This window comes from Ursus arctos, unplaced genomic scaffold (genome assembly GCF_023065955.2).
Source record: "Ursus arctos isolate Adak ecotype North America unplaced genomic scaffold, UrsArc2.0 scaffold_32, whole genome shotgun sequence".
In the NCBI taxonomy this organism is placed as follows: Eukaryota; Metazoa; Chordata; class Mammalia; order Carnivora; family Ursidae; genus Ursus; species Ursus arctos.
Window position 1 is genome coordinate 6342118 of NW_026623008.1, and position 6311 is coordinate 6348428.

Here is a 6311-nt window from a genome sequence, read left to right on the forward strand (position 1 = left end):
AACCACGAGACATCAATGTCTATTAATTAAGCTGCCGCGTCTGTGGTATTTTGTCACAGCAGCCCGAGCTGACGGAGTCAGGTCCTATGTCAGTGGACCTCAAGATGCAAGGATTATCCAGGTGGGCCTGGCCCAGTTGGGAGAGCCCTTCAAAAGAAGCAGGTTTTTCTTGGCTAATAGCAAAAGAGGAAGTCAGAGAAATGGGAGGAGTGGGGGGGATTCCTAGAAGGGGGACCTGACGTGGGGATCCCACTGCCGGCTACAATGTCCTGAGCGGGCCTGTGCACCAGGGAAGGCAGTGCAGGGGCTGCTGGGAAATGATGACGGCATGAACCCACAGCCACCTGCGCAGGGAGCCGACACAGCCGGCCAGAGCCAGGAGTGCCCCACCCAGAGCACAAGACCCAGTGGAGTCACCACCGCCTTCTGACCTACAGAAACTGTGAAAATAACCTGGTGTTCTTAGAAGCCACCAAGTTTGTGTCATTTGTTACACAGGGACAGCAAACGGGTACACCACGTGACCGAAAAGGGGCCACTCCACCTTGCCAAGCCTCCAGTGCCTCATCTAATGTAACAGCAGAAAATTCACAAGGTTGTGAATAAGGGGCTATTTGGGGGTTAGACAGAGCCCTGGGCTTGGGGCCAGAAGGCCTACATTTGCTAGTGGCACCAACTTAAGTAATTTCACTTCTCTGAGACTCAGTTTCTTCATCTCTAAAATGGAGCCAACAGCAGCTATTTCCTTGGCAATGCAGTAGTCGCTGGGCACATGGCGCCCCAGCCAGAGACTATTTTCCGGGAGCCCCTGGCAGCTAGCATGGTCACGTGACTAGGACTCACCCACGAAAAGTGAGTGGCAGCAACAGGCTGCTGCTGCTGCTTCTTTTTTTTTTTTTTTAAGATTTTATTTATTTATTTGACAGAGAGAGAGACAGCCAGTGAGAGAGGGAACACAAGCAGGGGGAGTGGGAGACGAAGAAGCAGGCTCCCAGCGGAGGAGCCTGATGCAGGGCTTGATCCCAGGACCCTGGGATCAGGTCCTGAGCCAAAGGCAGACGCTTAACGACTGAGCCACCCAGGTGCCCCCAGCAGGCTGCTTCTAAACGTGGGCCTTAAAACACGGCACATGGCCTCCCACCCTCGCCCCTTCCTTTCACTGGAATGCTGAGGCACCGAGGCCAGCCACACAGTGTGGACCTGCAGACCAGGAACGTGATCTACAGGAAGGTGGAGGAGGATGGAAAGAACCCAGGTCCCTGAAAGGTGGGTGCTGCTGAGTCCCCTGCTCACCGGGCACACTCCCCTGGTGTTCGAGGGAGAAAGAAACATCCGTTTCCTTGGAGCCACTGGATACGGGGGGCTCTTTATTACAGCCTCCCGGTCTGTGCCTTAACCCATACGAACAACCAACACAGGGCACCCGGCTGGCTCAGTCCATGGAGCACGTGACTCTTGATCTAGGGGCTGTGAGTTCAAGCCCCACAGGGGGTGTAGAGATTGCTGGAAAAGAAGGTCTTTAAAAACACAAAAACAAAAAAACAACCAATACAAGGAAAATAGGTCTGGGGGTTTTTAGCCCAGGGTTTTATTTCGTAAAGTGGAATTATTATACACATGTCCAGTAACTTATTAGTGCTGGCAAGTAGTGTTTGAAGAATATTGTGTAATTTCAGTGAATCAAAGGGTTCCACTAATTTATTCATTCCACACATACTACTGAGCCGCTGCTAATTATCCGAAGTTACGACCCTGAGCAAAACCAAATCCTGCCTTCCAGGAGTTTACCTTCTGGTCGAGAGAGAGGATACACAATCAACAAATACACAATGTCTAATGGTGGTAAGTGTGGGAGAGGAGTAAAGCCAGGTAATAGGGCCAGGGTGTGCTGGGGGGATGGTGATGGGGGTGCTTCCTACAGGTGTCCAGAGAAGGTGACTCCATGGGATGGCGTCTGACAAGGTCCTGAAGTGAGAGAGCGAGAATTGGGACACGCAGGGGAAGGGCAGCCTAGGCAGAGGAAAGAGCATGTGCAAAGGCCCTGAGGATGAGCATGGCTTCTGTGTTCAGGAAACAGCAAGGAGCCACTGTGGTTGGCCAGTGACAGAGAGGGAGAGGACAGAGGCAGAGAGAACACACAAGGCCCTTGGTCAACGTGATGGATTTAGCGTTTACACACTGAGGGACACGGGAGCCACTGGAGGGCTGAGCAGAGGTGTGCCTCGGGCTACTCAGAGGCCCCTGCATCATCTAGGTGAGGGACGGTAGAGTCTGAGGTCATGGATACGTTCTGGATGCAGAAAGGATAGGATTTACTGGAGGCTCAGATGTTGAGTGTGAGCCCATGAGGAGTCAGGGAAGATTCTAGACTTCTAAGATGCAAGGACAGAGTTGTTTTTCACGGAAGGGAGCAGGTTTATGGAGAGGCAACAGCAGGGGGTTGGCTCTGGACACATTACATTACCGTTGGACAAGCCAAGTGGTGGTGGTGGGGTGTTTGGAGTTCTAGGGGAGGCCCTATCTGGAGACAGAAATTGGAGGCAGTCAGCATAAAGGCAGCATGGAAGCCACGAGACTTGAGAGCTCCCAGGGACTGAGGTTGGAAGCCTGGGGCACTGCATGGCTGGGGATGAGAGGGTGACTCGCTGTAACCAGAAAGATGTCTTTAAGCAGTGACTTTTTTTTAAACTGCGGTAAAATATATATCACATAAAAAATTGCTATTTTAACTACTTTTATGTACACAAATCGGTGGCATCGATGACATTCACAAGATCATGGAAGCATCACCACTACTTTGAAAACTTTTTCATCACCCCAAACAGAAACTCGGGACCCCTTAAGCAGTAACTCCTCACTGCCTTGTCTCCCCAACTCTGGCAACCTCTCGTCTACTTTCTGTTTCCATGGATTTGCCTTTTCTGGACGTTTCACACCAACTGAACCAGATAACAGGTAGTGTTTTTGTGTATCTGGCTTCTTTCTGTTACCATAAGGTCTTCCATGTCTACCCACGTTATAGACTGTGTACAACACTGAATTTCCTTTTATGGCCAAACTATACTCCACTGTATGAATATTTTGCTTGTCCATTCATCTGTTGACAGACATGTGGGTCATTTCCACCTTTTGGCCATTGTGAATAGTGCTTCTGTGAATAAGGAGTGACTCTTAAAGATTTTGGAGAGCAGATAAAAGCCATGAGCAGCCCTCCTTCCCAGAAGCCCTTCAGAATCTTCCAGAAGAGGTAAGATTTCTTTTGCTTTTAGAAAGAGGGACCCTGGGCTTCACTAGGTTGAAAACTCGGCTTTAAAGCAAACAGGATTAAGAGAAAATGTTGGCTATAAAGAATTATTTAACATTTATGCAGGAAACATTGTTATATATTAACTATTGTATTCAACAGGAACACGGGATCTATGTATTATTTCTCACCTGTCTCTCCACAGAATGTGTGATCGATAAGGGCAGGGACCCGGGCTATGTCGTGCACGGTGTCTGTCACTCGGTGGGCCCTCTGTCAGTGTCTGTGGAATGAATGACAGGAATACGCAGCAGCCACACGAAGCTCACCTGAGCCGTGGCGAGGGAGGTGCGGTGGGTCCCTGACTGCCTTTCCATGGCAGGGTTCTTATCCACAGGCCAGGAGCCTAGGGGGTGACTAGGTACGAAGCTTTTAGCAACTTCCCACAGGAACCTAGCATTTCCTTTCCGGACAAATGTGGGCAGCAGGTCCCAGGAGTTTTTCACAGTACCTGGGATTCTGTTAGCAACAGAAATTGCAGACATTTTCATATCATGTATGCAGATTTCTCAAAATGCCACTAATGCTCATCACTTTTTTTAAATGATAGTCATTATTAGACCAGCTTCTGCCAGATCTCACTTAATATGCTGATAAGGAGGATGCCTGGTGGCTCACTCAGTGAAGCGTCTGCCTTCTGCTTGGGTCATGATTCCAGGGTCCTGGGATCGAGTCCCGCACTGGGCTCCCTGCTCAGCGGGGAGACTGCTTCTCCCTCTTCCCACTGTTCCCCCTGCTTGTGCTCTCTCTCCCCCTGACAAATAAATAAAATCTTTAAAAAAATATGCTGATAGGGGCGCCTGGGTGGCTCAGTCGTTAAGCGTCTACCTTCGGCCCAGGGCCTGATCTGAGGGTCCTGGGATTGAGCCCCACATCTGGCTCCCTGCCTGGCGGGAAGCCTGCTTCTTCCTCTCCCACTCCCCCTGCTTGTGTTCCCTCTCTCGCTGGCTGACTCTCTCTATATCAAATAAATAAATAAATAAAATATTTAAAAAATATATGCTGATAAGGGGCACATATCTACCCTACAAGTTCGGCTTTATCAACTATTTTGATAATTACAGTGCATTATAATTGTTCTGCTTTGTAATCCCAGGTATTCTATTTTTCGCCTTTATCTTTTCGATCCACAGGCATCACTAGATGGGCACAGGGGTCTGTGGTATAACAAACGTTAAGAGCCTGCTGTGAGGGTTTGCCTGGCTTCTCCCTCTGCCATCTTCCTGGGACAAACACTGTCCTGGACCCCGACAGCCAGTCATGATCCGGCCATGTGAGCAGTGTCGCCTCTCGCCACCAGGAGGCGCTGCTTCCCCCCAGGTCAGGGGAAGCCCAGGGGCAGGTTCAATGCTTCCTCCCTCCCATCTTTGTCCTAACCAGGGCTGGCAGAAGCTCCTGGGAGTTCTCCTCCCTTTTCTCTCCCCGCCCCCTCTCTCTTTTTAAAATTTGAAGTACTCTCTACACCCAATGGGGTGCTCGAACTTAAACTCTGAGATCAAGAATCCCATGCTCTACTAAGCCAGCCAGATGCCCCTCTCTCTTAAAAAAAATAAATACATAAAATTTAATTACGGAAAATTTCAAGCAAGTACAAAAGTCTATGAACCCCCAGAAAGCCATGAACTGGCTTCAATAATTGTCACCTCATGTGGGGAGCTTCTGAAGCGTACAGATGCCCAGGCCTAGCCCAGAGTCTTAGGGCTCCCAAAGCTCGAGGGCCCTTTGGGAGCCGCCGTTATAAGCCTGGCCCTGCCTCCTGGGACAGCCCAGGTGACTGAGTGCGGGTCTCCAGACCACACTTCCTGCTCTCCCGACCTCAGCCTGCCACCCCCCACCTCCAATCCCACCCCCAGGCCTGAAGGTCTTTTCCCCGTTCTGACCAGAATCCTCCTGCTCACACTCATTTCCTCTCGCTCAGGCCCCGCAGGACTCGGGGAACAGCTGGCTCCCATCGTCTGTACCATCACTCTTCCTGTGTCTTTCTGGAAGGCGGTATTAAGTAACCCACGCCTCACACCCTTGAGCAACCACACCCGGCCACAGTCTACTGGCCAGGGAGTCTTCTGTTGCTTTTTCCTGTGTTGGAGAAAGGACTCAGGAGTCAATGATTTCTCACCTTTTCAGACTGGAAAGATACTGTTGAGTGGTGAAAACAAGATTTTGAAGTGTCCAGAAAAACCCAAGACAGGTTGAACTGTGTCCCTCCCCCCATTCATATGTTGAAATTCTAACCCCTGGAACCTCAGGACGTGACCTTATTTGAAGACTCTCTCTAAAGAGATGATTAAGTTAAAATGAGGTCATCAGGGTGGTCCTAATCCAGTACGACTGGTGTCCTTATAAAAAGGGGAAATTTGGACACAGGTGGAAACAGAGGGGAGGCCATGTAAAGACACGGGAGGATGGCCGTCTACAAGGCCAGGAGAGAGGCCTCCGAAGGAACCAGCCCTCCTGACACCTTGATCTTGGACTTCTAGCCTCCAGAACGGCGAGAAAACAAATTGTTGTTGTTCCCGGTACCTAGTCTGTGGTTCTTTGCTAGAACAGCCCTAGCAAATACATGTAATCCCCAAACAGACACAATTCACCAAAGCAACAAAATCCTTCCCCAAATCCTGATGAACCACAGTTTCTGATGACCGCCAGAGGCAGCCCCATGCACAGGACCTGAGTTCCCTACCTGAATCCCCCAGCGGGCCCTGGGTTCAGCCGGAGGGAGGATTCTGGTCCCACTCAGCTCTACTCACCATCTTTTGCTGGAGCGTCTGCTCTGTGCCAGGACCTCCTGGCAAGTGGGCACCAAGGCCTGATCCCCTACTGGGTCACGAGTTTGATGTGGGACAACAGAGTCCTCGTGACCTGCAGCCTGAAAGCCTGTGGAAGGCTGATTGTCAGAAATTTCATGGGCAAAATGAGAACGCAGGATACCCTTGTCCAAAAATTACTACAAATTTCAATTTGGTGACAGTCCAAAGGCAGGCCCAGCTAAGGTGGCAGAGGTGACACA

The 6311-nt window shown here is 50.3% G+C and overlaps 1 long non-coding RNA gene across 1 annotated transcript; it reads left to right on the forward strand.

Moving 5' to 3' along the window:
* The first annotated feature begins 956 nt into the window (after positions 1-956).
* LOC123002173 (uncharacterized) lies at positions 957-3247 on the forward strand. The gene is made up of 4 exons (XR_006411773.3): positions 957-1266; positions 1781-1842; positions 2826-2955; positions 3108-3247. It is a non-coding gene; the product is annotated as an uncharacterized LOC123002173 (long non-coding RNA).
* Positions 3248-6311: the final 3064 nt, after the last annotated feature.